Raw genomic sequence first — 14,474 nt, 5'->3', positions numbered from 1 at the left:
CAGTGGACGATAATCATCGCAAAAAGGGAAGCCTCCGCCCCATAACGAGCGCAAGAAGCTCGACATTAGGCGATCGTGATCTTCGATCGACGGTTTTCGCGCGGAAGAAAACGCGAGCGCGATTCCCCGGTTGACACACAATTCGGGGGTGGAATTCGTTGGAGAGGCAAAGTGCGATACGGTGTAACGCGAACGTATCGACGCGAGAAATCCACTTAGCTAACCCGGAGAGGCGATTCAGGCCTCGTCCTCGGCGATATCGGAGCTCCCAGCATCCACGTAGGCGCTTCCTGTTCACCGTCAACCAGAGGCTGGGGGTTCATCCTTGACTTATCTCGACGATAAGGACGCCTCTGCCCGGGACGCGTCTGGGAAACTGGGTCGAGACCCGGGAAACATCATTTTAACTCGTTCATATTGGAAACTTTATTCCATTAATCTTGCGCAATTTTTATTTACATACAAATTTTAAATGGGGGATCCATAACTGTGCAAACTTCTTGTCTGAGGCTTCCTCCATTTTGTTTCATCCCCCCCAGTGGGCCTACATTACCGACTGGAAAGAACGTTGGACTCCCAGACGATAAAGAAGCGCACGTTAACACTTTACCGACACATAACGGTTAACGTACGCTTCTTTATCGACTGTGGTCAACCGCTATCAGTCGGTAAATTAGGTAACCCATTAACCCTACATATTTCTACCAATCTCCTGGTACTGTTCCGTGTATCAGACGCTTCTCTGCCCGAGGATACGTCTGGGAAACTGGGTCGAGACCCGGGAAACATCATTTTAACTCGTTCATATTGGAAACTTTATTCCATTAATCTTGCGCAATTTTTATTTACATACAAATTTAAAATGGGGGATCCATAACTGTGCAAACTTCTTGTCTGAGGCTTCCTCCATTTTGTTTCATCCCCCCCAGTGGGCCTACATTACCGACTGAAAAGAACGTTGGACTCCCAGGCGATAAAGAAGCGCGCGTTAACGCTTTATCGACACATAGCGGTCGGTAAAGTGTTAAGCACGCTTCTTTATCGACTGTGGTCAACCGCTATCGGTCGGTAAATTAGGTAACCCTTCAACTCTACATATTTCTACCAATCTCCTGGTATTGTTTCATATATTAGACGCTTTTCTTGACGATATCCTTGTTTTGTTTCTCTTTTGACCCACATACGGCTTTCATTTACTTACGGATCCTTTTCTTATCGTCTTAAGGTCGAAGATAGATTCGACGACGTAAGTTCCAGGAATGCACCGGTTAGAATTGCGACGTTAGGATCCGGGGTATTCGCTTGAAAGGGACTATTGAGAGCTGACCTCCTTTCCAGGGCGTCGCGTGCCTCGCATCCTATAAAGCGTTACTGTTCAAGAATCGAACTCCTATCTGGCACATTCCTTAGATTGTTAGGGCTCCTTTCTGTTACGGGGAGGGTTGACCTCCCCCCCTCGATACTCTGGAAGAAGCAAAATGCATCCAAAGTTCACGTCTTTCAAACTTTCGGTCGTGCAATTTTTTGAGACTGTCTCTTGGACTCTGTTAAGTGTTTTTATAAATTACGAGGAAGGGATGACCTCCCCCAATATTTTGGAAAAAAGCAAAAATCAGAAAACCATCCAAAGTTCCTCTTTTGAACATGTTTTGAAGTTGTATTTTTCTGATTATTCTCCAATTTTTTTAGACAGTGTATCTCCGTTGTTTGACGTTGTTGAACGCGTCGAGCTGTTCATCGACTCGATAAAAATGTCAGGGTCAAGCCCAAACTCGAGAGCCCTTGTGCCCAAGTGTTAATAATCGAATCGATCGACGAAGAACCCCAAAAAAGAAGGTGAAACTATTCCGTTGACCATTTTCCTGGAAAATATCGCGTCAATTAACATCGTGGTTTATTATAGGGGTCACCGAGAGACTCCCGCGGAGGGTTGTTTGAATAGAAATATGTATATAACAAAGTAAACTGAATTATGCTAAACTCTATTCGTCTCTCCACTCTGGGTGAAGATTCTCTGTACACACTTCGTGCTTCTGCACTGACTCGTTCAATTTCTCACATATGCATATAGTGTTGGTCGACGCGAGCAACCTCTGATAAGAATTCACCACTTTTCATCCCTTCGTCGAACTTGGTACTTTAAATATAATTAACGATACGATTTGAAAAAAAAATTGAAATTTTTTTTAATATTTTCACTCAAATCGAAGTCAGAGGCATTTTTTGAATATTATAAAATAATAAATTGAGCTGTAGAATAGTTATTTTATAATTTGGAAAAAATATTCTGGGATAAATAAACCCAAATGTGGCTTTTTCAGAACCACCCTGTATATATTTGGAGTATTGTAAAATAATAAATTGAGCTATAGAATATTTTTATTTGTTATTTTATAATTTGAAAAAAAAAATTGTGATAAATAAACCCAAGTGTAGCTTTTTCAAGACCAGGATGTAAACATTTGAAATATTATAAAATAATAAATTGAACTATAAAATATTTCCATTTGTTATTTTATAAATTGAAAAAAAAAATTGTTATAAATAAACCCAAGTGTGGCTTTTTCAGAACCACCCTGTATATATTTGAAATATTATAAAATAATAAATTGAGCTATGGAATATTTTTATTTGTTATTTTATAATTTTAAAAAATATTCTGTGATAAATAAACCCAACTGTGGCTTTTTCAGAACCACCCTATATATATATATGGAGTATTCAAAAATAATAAATTGAACTATAAAATATTTTTGTTATTTTATAATTTGAAAAAAATATTCTGTGATAAATAAACCCAATTGTGGATGCAAACATTTGAAATATTATAAAATAATAAATTGAGCTATGGAATATTTTTGTTATTTTATAATTTGAAAAAAATATTCTGTAATAAATAAACCCAGTGTGGCTTTTTCAAGACCAGGATGCAAACATTTGAAATATTATAAAATAATAAATTGAATTATAAAATATTTTTGTTATTTTATAATTTGAAAAAAATATTCTGTGATAAATGAGCCCAATTGTGGATGCAAACATTTGAAATATTATAAAATAATAAATTGAGCTATGGAATATTTTTGTTATTTTATAATTTGAAAAAAATATTCTGTAATAAATAAACCCAGTGTGGCTTTTTCAAGACCAGGATGCAAACATTTGAAATATTATAAAATAATAAATTAAACTATAAAATATTTTTGTTATTTTATAATTTGAAAAAAATATTCTGTGATAAATAAACCCAGTGTGGCTTTTTCAAGACCAGAATGCAAACATTTGAAATATTATAAAATAATAAATTGAACTATAAAATATTTTTATTTGTTATTTTATAATTTAAAAAAAATATTCTGTGATAAATAAGCCCAAGTGTGGCTTTTTCAGAACCACCCTGTATATATTTGGGGTATTATAAAATAATAAATTGAGCTATGGAATATTTTTATTTGTCATTATTCTGAGATAAATAGAGTTTTTCAGAATCAGGATGTAAATATTTGCAACAGAGTGACGAATCGTTTGAGATGTTTCTTTTTAGATGCACCCCCCCTACTTTGAGAAATGCCTATCGATTTTGGTCGAATGCAAGTGTCGAGGGCGTCGATTGCAGTATACTGTGACATCGGCTAGCACGAAACCAGAGGCCACGCGACGCGACCAAGCCAAATCAGCAAAGCTCGTTGCTTTGATCTTGCATCTGTAGGGCTCGCTGGTACCGTCGCTCAGGTAAACCCCAAATTCACTGTTTGGTGCTGCGATAGTGGTGTTGGTGGCACAGAGAGCCACCTGTGTGAAACCCTTTCCGTAATTCAAATCTCAAAACACCACTTCTCCATGAATAATAATTTTATTATTCTCCCACTTGGTAAATATCCAGTTATATTTACAAATTCTTACCTCGACTAAAAAAATCCTGCTCGTCTGTCTGGTAAAACTAAAAATAAGCCAAACTAATTCCCGTCTTCTCTCGAAAGGGTTGCGTCGTTTTGCATGGAATTTCCAGCGTTCACGGGGGCTGGTTTCCCTCGTCGATGCTCGTTCTTGCGTCCAGAGATCGTCGCGCGAATCGTCGGCGATAAAAAAAAATGTTTAGAGGCGAGTATCGTCGTAAGCCGCGCAGAAACGTGGGAGGGGATCGTATCGAAAAGTGCTCGAAGGCAACGTCCGATAGAGGAGGGGGGGGAGGGTCCAGTCGATTCGCAAACGAGACGCTTCGATTGGTGTCCCTCGTTAGCGATGTAAACTCGACGGGGAAAATAAAAGGTAAATACGAGGCAAGAACGTTCAGGGAACATCTTCCACGACGACGTAACGACATTGTGGCGGAATCGGATCGTTAGGTCCTTCCGATAACGTTTGGCCCTTCTCTGCGAACGGAATTACGTGCTCGACAGCGTCGATACGCCGCCTCCAGCCCCGATATATTCCGCCATTTCTGCATCGAGCGTCTACAATCCCGAGTTACGGTTCGTTCTGTTGGAAACGTTTTTTTTAACTCGCTCGAACAATCCCTCTAAATCCTGCATCGTTTCCCTACGAACACACATTTCATATTGGGAATTTTTATTTAGATACGAGTTTAAAATAAAGGATGAAGGGGGCTCTCTTCCTCCATTTTGTTTTATGTCCTCCGTTACCGACACTGGGCTCCCAGACGATAAAGAAGCGCGTTTAACACTTTACCGACCGCTATGAGTCGGTAAAGCGTTACCGTGCCCTTCTTTATCGATTGTGGTCGACCGTTCAGTCGGTAAATTAGGTAAATTTGACGCTACACCCATTTTATACTGCAAACTTTGTTCTATTAGTCTCATGGAATATTATAGATACGATAGATGGAATATTGTAAGCGTTGACGTGGTCTCAGGGCAAAAAAAAACGAATAACTTTCCCACAGGCAGTCTTGTGGGAAGCTCTCTAGACATTCGAACGAGGAAGTTCCTGTACGTAGTTCTGTAGAACCGATAAAAAAACCGTCAGCTATTCATAGAACAGATGGGTCAGCCCGTGAACTGGTAACATATGGACACCATACGCGCGGGCAACGGATGTTCCGTAGGTGCTTGTATCTACATAGGAACAGTGGGAAACGCAAACGAAACTGTACACCAGGCGTGTCGAACTCATTTTTGCCCCAAGGCTAATTTGCACTTTGCTAACTACGCCTCGGGACGCGCCACGATTATTCCGCAGCGGTCAAAAATATGTTAAAGCCCGTTTCCTGGTAATAGAAATCCCAATTATCGCATCGTTGCATCAGAAATAAACATATATAGAATTCTAAAAAAAAAAACATTCCACAAGAGCAAAAAAAAATGTATAAAAAGTCAACCCTGGGGTGAATATATTATTAATTTAAAAAAACGAGCCTAATAGGAACATTTTGCATCTATACTTTTAATTGAAAAAGATCAACCATCTTGTATAGGCTTGTTGAAATAGTCGTCGACCTGTTGTGGTTGCAGAGAAATTTTTAAAGTGCGTCAGAGTCGTTAAATCGACCAAGAAAGTCGCGAAGAAATCGTTTGCATACGTGGAGGAGGGGGGTACAATTGTGTGAAAACGTCCCCCTTCGAGGAACCCTCGTCCACGGGCCGATTACCCCCGAGAAACGGCGTCGGATTTGAATCTTTCTCGGCTCGATTGTTTTTTCTTTCCCCTCGTCCCTCCCCCCGCGTTCTCCGTTTCTCCGGGGATTGCCTCAGCCAAGGAAGCACGTGTTGTCTCAACGAAATTGAAGTGCACCCAGCAGGCCCTGCTAACGCGTCGCCCCCCGCCCCCCACCGCCCCACTGCCGCGGCGCCGGGGACGTTCGCATGACTGGCCGGGAACAGTGGTCGCTCCACGGAAGGGTAATTTTTCAGGAATATCCCCGTGTCTGTTTTTTGCGACGGGCTCCTCAAAGAAAATTGAGATCCACGTGAGAACGCGTGCACGCGGGGAACCGACCGCGGCTAATTTAATTAAAAGTTAAATTACGGGAGGCGGCGTCGCGCGGATAATAAAGTAGAATGCGCACGAGAGTCGAGGACGCTCGATCTGCGCCATCGCGGACGCCCCCCTCCTTTTGTTGGATGCAACGAACATCTCCGCGCGATTGGCCAGGGTCCTCCTTCAATTATCGTAGAATATCACTTGAAAACGTTATTAATATGCCCTCTAGAATCCAGAGAAAATCGATCTCTAACTCTTCTCTAGGGTCTCCACCATTTTGTTTCACCCTTCATTACCGACCAGAAGAATCACTGGGTTCGCAGACGATAAGGAAGCGTACTTCCCACTTTATCGACTCATAGCGGTCGGTAAAGTGTTAAGTACGCTTCTTTATCGACTGTGGTCAACCGGTAACAGTCGGTAAAGTGTCAAGTAGGCGATTTTTCGACTTTTCGACCGAGGGTTAATCGAAGCCATCTTGGTAGCGGGAAATTGCGATTCGAGGCAGCTTTTTTGCGGGCAGGATAAAAGCAGCGGGAGAAGCTGGGTCGGGGTTGATGGGCTCGTTCATTAGTCATGGTTTAACCGCGGGTCGAAGACCGCGGCGTTTCCACCTGTGTGCGTGCGTGGAAAACGTGGTCCGTGAGGGGAGGTAGCTGCGGGGGGGCCGTTAAAAAATAATGGCCTAGGGTCGTTCCTGGCGGTGCCGTCACCCTGGCACGTGCGAAACTTTAATGACTTTCGCTCGACATAACGCCACTCCGTTTCGCCCTGTTCCCCCCCCGTCGGCCCTTCCGCCGAACCCTTCTGTGTGTGCAAACCCGGGGACTGCGGGGTCCACTCGTGTGGCGAGCCGCCACAGGAGATAATCCACTTCACGGGGACGAGCTCGATGGCCAATGGCGTGTTCCTACCCTCGCAGACGATCGAATCAGAGATAAACGGAGGCCTCTTTATTAATTCAACGCGCGTTCTTCTTCTTATCTTCGACTCGACGTGAAAACGCTCCTCTGTAAATGGGAACTGGGGAATCGAGAGAGTAATCCTGGTTTCTGGATCAAAGACTTCGCGCTGGAAACGGTATGAGAGATAAGGTAATATCTAGACGTTTCTTCTCTGCCAAGAGAATTGATTCATAACTGTATTCGTCCTCCATTACCGACAGGAAAAAACACTGGACGCTCGGGCGATAAAGAAGCGTACGTTGACACTTTACCGACTCACAACACTTCTTTATCGCCTGGGTATCGAATAAATTGCGAATGGAATCTTTAATTCTGGGTATAATCGTTAGTAATTCTCAAAATACTGCATGCAGCATGGGTTGAGAAGCGTAGGGAGGCTCGAGTAACATTTTACCGACTCATAGCGGTTGACCACAGGCGGTAAAGAAGCGTACGTTTACCACTTTATCGACCGGAACGGTCAGCCGGTATCGATTACCACTTTACCGACTCATAGCGGTCGGTAAAGTGTTAATGTGCGCTTCTTTATCGCCTGGGGTCAACCGTTATGAGTCGGTAAAGTCAATCGAGCCTCCCTACGCTTCTCAAACCCATTCTGCACGCAGTGTTTTGGGAACTACTGACGAATATACATAGAATTAAAGATTCTATTCGCAATTTATTCGACAGAAGTGGTTCGATCCCAGGTGTTCACTGGAAAGTTTCACTCTCGAGAATCATTATCGAGAATGAATCGAGGCTCTCTGACGGAGTGACGAGGCAACTCGACGGGGAAGAACCTTTCCCGTAAAAGAGCCTCTCGTTCTCGATATCGAGTCCGAGGAACTCTCGAGTGGACAACAGGCGTAAAAGCCTCGTAATCAATTCGGGGTTCGCGAACTCGGCCGCGATCGTTGGAGGGGGGCGACAGGGGGCAGGGGGTGGGGGATACCTCGTTCGACGCCGGAACGTGGAACATCGCGAACACCGTGCAAAGTTACGCGCGAGTTCCGGGGGACGAATTTCCGAAATTGTTCGTCCGCTCGTGGTCGTCACGCTGATTAAACGGAGCGAACTCGTATCGAGGAAAAGTTTAGCCCCGGATACCTGTCGAATTAGCGAGACTGGACCCCGGGACGAAATTGCGTCCGGATTTCGGCCCTGGCAGCCATTGGACACGCGTCGTTCGTTTCAATTTTCTCAGCTTTTCTTTCCACTTTAGGAAAATTTTTTCTTTTTCAGTATCATGTGTCCAACATTTATGCATTATTTATCGTGCTATAATTATTTTTGTAATTATTATTGTTATTTTTGTTTGATATTATGGGTCAAGCATTGCAGCTATTTTTTACATTATTTATTGTATAATAGTTGTTTTTGTAATTATTGTTGTAATTTTTTTTTTTAATATTGTATAGCAAGCATTGCAACTATTTTATACGATATTTATCGTAGAATAATTGTTTGTGTGATTATTGTTAGTTTTGTTTAATATTATGGGTCAAATATTGGAGCTATTTTGTAGAAATATTTATCGTACGATAATTGTTTGTGTAATTATTATGAATAAGAAATTATTTAAAATAAATTTAATTAAAATTGTCCATGAATATATATGGTCGAACAAAAATATCCAAGCATAGAAACTGCAAATTTAATCCATTGTGGAGATACCAGAAGGGTGCCTACCCCTAAAAAAAACATATATATACAGGGTGTTCTGGGAAAAATTTTAATGGGGGATTCTAGAGGCAAAAATAAGACGAAAATGAAGAATACCAATTTGTCGATTGAGGCTTCGTTAAAAAGTTATTAACAGTTGCGTCTGTAGATGCGTAGAGCTGCGTGCGCCAGCGTCTCACGCGGAACTTCAAACGTTAATAACTTTTTAACGAAGCCTCCATCAACAAATTTTTATTCTTCATTTTCGTCTTATTTTGGTCTCTAGAATCTCCCATTAAAATTTTTCCTAGATGTGGCCAAATGTACCCTGTATATTTAATGGAACAATAGTCGTGTTTCGAACCACCGTTTTGCAACTTTAATTTTTGTTGACTCTGTACATGAAAGGACCGAGAATTACTCGTGTTCTTGGGCGGCGGGGTTAAACGTTGAATCGCTCGGAGGAACAAATTACTCGAGTAGAGATCCGCGGAAGGGTAGCTGGGGGATGATCGACGCGGAGACGCGCGAATGGCCCGACCCCCGGGCTCCGTGCATTTAATTGCTATTTCCCGAGCGTTCCATCTTTCCGTGTTAATCGCGCGACTGGAAGCCGACGTTCACCCCGACAACGATCCGCTCGAGAATTCTGCTCGTTCGGGCCAGCTTTAAGCGCGATTCCCACCCTTAGGGCCATCGCCATTCAAGACGATACAAACTCCAAATAACCCAAAGAGACACTCCCGTGACATCACGATTTGTCGAAAATTTCGAGTGCAACACTTGTTATCATTCTTCGCCCCAAAACCACCCCCTTGCAATTTAATCTCACTTTTTATTCGAAGAATTTTCAAATCGTAAACTTGAAAATTAATTCAGGGACAAAATTACTTAATTTATGAGTATAATATTGTATTTTATTTATTTGTATATGTAGATATATATTTTGGGGTTGTTTAATATTAATTACAATATTTGAAAATTTAAATGTTCAATAGAAATTAATTAATCGATCACTATTCGAAATAATATCATAATTTGCCTGTATTCATCGTTGGAAAAATTCGAGTGCAACATTTGTTGTCTTTCTTTGCCCCAAAACCACCCTTATACGATTTATTTCAATTTTTATTTGAGTACTTTTCAAACAGTAAATATGAAAATGAAAACGGGAACGAAACATAAAAAATTAATTTACAATCGAGTTTAAATGTTTCACTATGTATTTTTCAAACAATAAATATGAGAAAAACGAAATTTTTATCGAAGTATTTTTCAAACAATAAATATGAAAATGAATATAGGAACGAAACGTAAAAAATTAATTTAACGACCGAATTTGGATGTTTCACTGGTTGTTTGAGAAGAAAATATCTAGATTTTGGTGATGTGGGTGTACTGTAGGGGTCCTTGGCGGTTTTCTAGGGGACGAGGGGGGAACGATCTCGCAAAGTTCGATCGCGGAAGTTTGACGGCCGGAGTCGTAACTTTGGACGCGTTCAATATTTTCGAATACGCGGCCTTCCTTTCAGGCGAGGGCACCAGCGCCACGGGAAACTTATATACGTGATTTGTGGCCTCCCACGCCACCCCCCGGGGGCCCTCCGGACCGGACAAATCCACCTCGGTCAATTTTTTACCGGTCCACGGGCGATCGTACCTGCCACGCTCGAGACGCGATGAAATATTGAGCATCCATCCTCCAACGGATTGTTACGGCCATTGGGGGTTGCAAAAACACTTGTACCTTTTGAACGACGCCGATATTGTCGCGTCCAGCCCGTTCACTCTCCCAGACTTTTAAAGAAATTGTAAGAATCAAAAAATCCCACGTTAAACATTTCTAAAAATATTGTTCGAGGAATACAGATCACTAAAATGTATGATAAAAATTTATATTGGAAACTTTATTCCATTTGCCTTGGGGAATTTTTATTTTAGCAATTTAAAATAAGGGATGGAAGGTAAACATCTACGGGGATTCCTCCATTTTGTTTTGTCCTCCAAGTTGTACTCCCTTACCGACTGGAGAATGAGTTCTCAGGCGGTAAAGAAGCATACGTTAACACGTTACCGACAGTGTGAAGCGCTATGTGTCGGTAAAGTGTTAACGTACGCTTCTTTATCGCCTGGGATGAACCGTTGAGTCGGTAAATAATTAATCGAAACACATTTTATACTGCAAACTTTATTCTATTAGTCTGATGAGATATAATATTGAAATATAACAGATAGAATATTGTAAGCTTTGACACTGGGATCTCAGGCGATAAAGAAGCGTACGTTAACACTTTACCGACACATAGCGCTTCACACTGTCGGTAAAGTGTTAACGTACGCTTCTTTATCGCCTGAGATGAACCATTGAGTCGGTAAATAGTTAATCGAAACACATTTTATACTGCAAACTTTATTCTATTAGTCTGATGAGATATAGTATTGGAATATAATAGATATAATAGATAGAATATTGTAAGCATTGACACTGGGATCTCAGGCGATAAAGAAGCGTACGTTAACACATTACCGACAGTGTGAAGCGCTATGTGTCGGTAAAGTGTTAACGTACGCTTCTTTATCGTCTGAGATGGCCAGTTATGAGTCGGTAAATAGTAAATCGAAACACATTTTATACTGCAAACTTTATTCTATTAGTCTGATGGGATATAATATTGAAATATAACAGATAGAATATTGTAAGCATTGACACTGGGATCTCAGGCGATAAAGAAGTGTTCGTTAACACATTACCGACAGTGTGAAGCGCTATGTGTCGGTAAAGTGTTAACGTACGCTTCTTTATCGACTGAGATGACCCGTTATGAGTCGGTAAATCGTTAATCGAAACATTCTAAATCAAAATACATTTTCACAATTATAATTTAACAAATTTCCAAAGTGTTTTAGACGACGTTAGGTAAAAATATCGCCCAATTGCTGGGTTTTTCCCCGGTTGTGGAGTCGTAGGGTCACTCTGGCGTACGCAGCGATCAAGTTGTCCCAAGAACAAACGGTGTTAGCGCTAAAAAATGAATCGTCGAAATGAAAGTGGACAGGAAGAGGCGCCGTCGCGGCGCTGGCGGGCCGCGAAACGCGCTTAAACGCTTTGTGCGACGCCTGGAAGCCCCGCCGAAAGGTCGCTCGTTAAAAAGTGCAATTACGATTGTCGTGGCAGTCGGAATCCCGGGGTCGCCGATGTCGGAACGCGACGTTCCGCTCGGTAACTACGCGAAAGCCGATATTCGCCTTTGTGGCTTGCGTTTTGTATCGGCTTTCACGGATATCACCGGCTCCCTGTCAGACGAAACTCGACGTTGACCGCAAATGGCTGCCAAAGACGCCATGGCGATACACCATCCATCCTGTCGATGGCTAAACACCACAAACTTGCCCCCGTCGCGTTCACTCTCCACTCAAAATGGCGTTTAAAAAATTCCACACGCTGTGAAAACAATCTTTAATTAAAAACCACGAAATTTATATTATGGCGAATCAAAAATATGGTCAAAAAAATTTCTAACACTCTGTGAACACTTCTCTGGAAATTAGAGGCTTTGTTATTGACTCAATTTGTAGTGTGTCGAATCAAAAATAGAGTTAGAAAATTCTTAACACTTTGTAAACAATTGATTGGAAATTAGAAATCCTCGGTAATGACACAATTTGTATTATGGCGAATCAAAAATGTGGTCAAAAAATTTCTAACACTCTGTGAACACTTCTCTGGAAATTAGAGGCTTTGTTATTGACTCAATTTGTAGTGTGTCGAATCAAAAATAGAGTTAGAAAATTCTAAACACTTTGTAAACAATTGCCTGGAAAATAGAAATCCTCGGTAATGACACAATTTGTATTATGGCGAATCAAAAATGTGGTCAAAAAATTTCTAACACTCTGTGAACACTTCTCTGGAAATTAGAGGCTTTGTTATTGATTCTATTTATATTATGTTGAATCAATAATACGTTCAAAAAATTCTAAACACTCCACTGTAAATTGAAAGTTCTATTATTGACTCTATTAGAAGCTGTATTATTGACTCAATTTATATTATGTGAATCAAAAATATATTCAAAAAATTCTAAACACTCTGCAAACAATTGTTCATAAATTAGAAACTCTCATTATTGATTTAATTTATATTAAATCGAATCAAAAATACGTTTAAAAAGTTCTAAACACTCTACAAACACTCCTCTGTAAATTAGAAGTTTTATTATTGATTCTATTTATTATTAACTCTATCAGAAGCTTGATTATTGACTCTATTTATATTATATCTAATCAAGAGTATATTCATTGATTCTAAACACTCTGCAAACAATTCTTCATAAATTAGAAACTCTCATTATCGACTGAATTTATATTAAATCGAATCAAAAATACTTTTAAAAAGTTCTAAGCACTCTGCAAATACTCCCCTGTAAATTAGAAGTTTTATTATTGATTCTATTTATTATTAACTCTATCAGAAGCTTGATTATTGACTCAATTTATATTATATGTAATCAAAAGTATATTGAATGATTCTAAACAATCTGCAAACAATTTTTCATGAATTAGAAATCCTCATTATTGACTCGATTTATTCATAACGAATCAAAAATACGGTCAAAGAAATCTAAACACTCTGCAAACACTCTTTTGTAAATTAGAAACTATTATTATTGACTCAATTTATATTATATCTAATCAAAAGTATATTGAATGATTCTAAACACTCTGCAAACAATTGTTCTAAAATTAAAAACTATAATTATTGACTCAATTTATATTATAACGAATCAAAAATACGGTCAAAGAATTCTAATCACTCTACAAACACTCCCCTGTAAATTAGAAGTTTTATTATTGATTCTATTTATTATTAACTCTATCAGAGGCTTTATTATTGACTCAATTTATATTATATTGAATCAAAAATACGTTCAAAAAATTCTAAACACTCTACAAACACTCCTCTGTAAATTAGAAGTTTTATTATTGACCCAATTTATATTATATCTAATCAAAAGTATATTCAATGATTCTAAACACTCTGCAAACACTCCTCTGTAAATTAGAAGTTTTATTATTGACTCTATTTATTATTAACTCTATCAGAAGCTTGATTATTGACTCAATTTATATTATATCTAATCAAAAGTATATTCAGTGATTCTAAACACTCTGCAAACAATTGTTCTAAAATTAAAAATCATAATTATTGACTCAATTTATATTATGTGTATCAAAAATACGTTCAACTAATTCTAAACACTCTGCAAACAATTGTTCATAAATTAGAAACTCTCATTATTGATTTAATTTATATTAAATCGAATCAAAAATACGTTTAAAAAGTTCTAAACATTCTGCAAACACTCCACTGTAAATTAGAAGTTTTATTATTGACTCTATTTATTATTAACTCTATCAGAAGCTTGATTATTGACTCAATTTATATTATATCTAATCAAAAGTATATTCAGTGATTCTAAATACTCTGCAAACAGTTGTTCTAAAATTAAAAACCATAATTATTGATTTAATTTATATTAAATCGAATCAAAGGGACGTTCAACTAATTCTAAACACTCTGCAAAAAATTGCTCATGAATTAGAAGCCTTATTATTGACTCAATTTATATTATATCGAATCAAAAATACGGTCAAAGAATTCTAACCACTATACAAACAATAATTCATAAATTAAAAACCCTTAAATTAAACCCTTAAACAATTCATAAATTAAAGAACCCATTATTATCAATACAATTTATTTTTATTATCAATTTCAAACTTAATTGTGATTATTAAATAGTGCCTTTTTTTACACCCATATTTTGCAATGTTTTATCATTTTTTACCAAGTGTGCTCTCCACACTGTTGGTCAATCGAGGACCCAAAAGTCTCGAAAAGTCGGTGCAACTAAAACAGTGTGTTCG

At 39.0% G+C, this 14,474-nt stretch overlaps 1 protein-coding gene across 5 annotated transcripts in view; it reads left to right on the top strand.

Moving 5' to 3' along the window:
- Sema1a (semaphorin 1a) overlaps positions 1 to 14,474 on the top strand; it is a 365,473-nt gene that overhangs the window by 325,476 nt on the left and 25,523 nt on the right. Inside the window, exon 1 of one of the 5 annotated variants that reach the window (XM_076779615.1) lies at positions 4,199 to 4,269. The exons of the other annotated variants lie outside the window; for them this stretch is intronic. The gene's annotated coding sequence lies outside the window, so the exon portion shown is untranslated. Of the gene's footprint in view, positions 1 to 4,198; positions 4,270 to 14,474 lie in introns of those variants that run through there. 5 annotated transcript variants of the gene reach the window in all.

Source organism: Colletes latitarsis, chromosome 12 (assembly GCF_051014445.1).
Source record: "Colletes latitarsis isolate SP2378_abdomen chromosome 12, iyColLati1, whole genome shotgun sequence".
NCBI lineage: Eukaryota > Metazoa > Arthropoda > Insecta > Hymenoptera > Colletidae > Colletes > Colletes latitarsis.
This window is presented reverse-complemented; position numbering and strand designations above follow the sequence as displayed.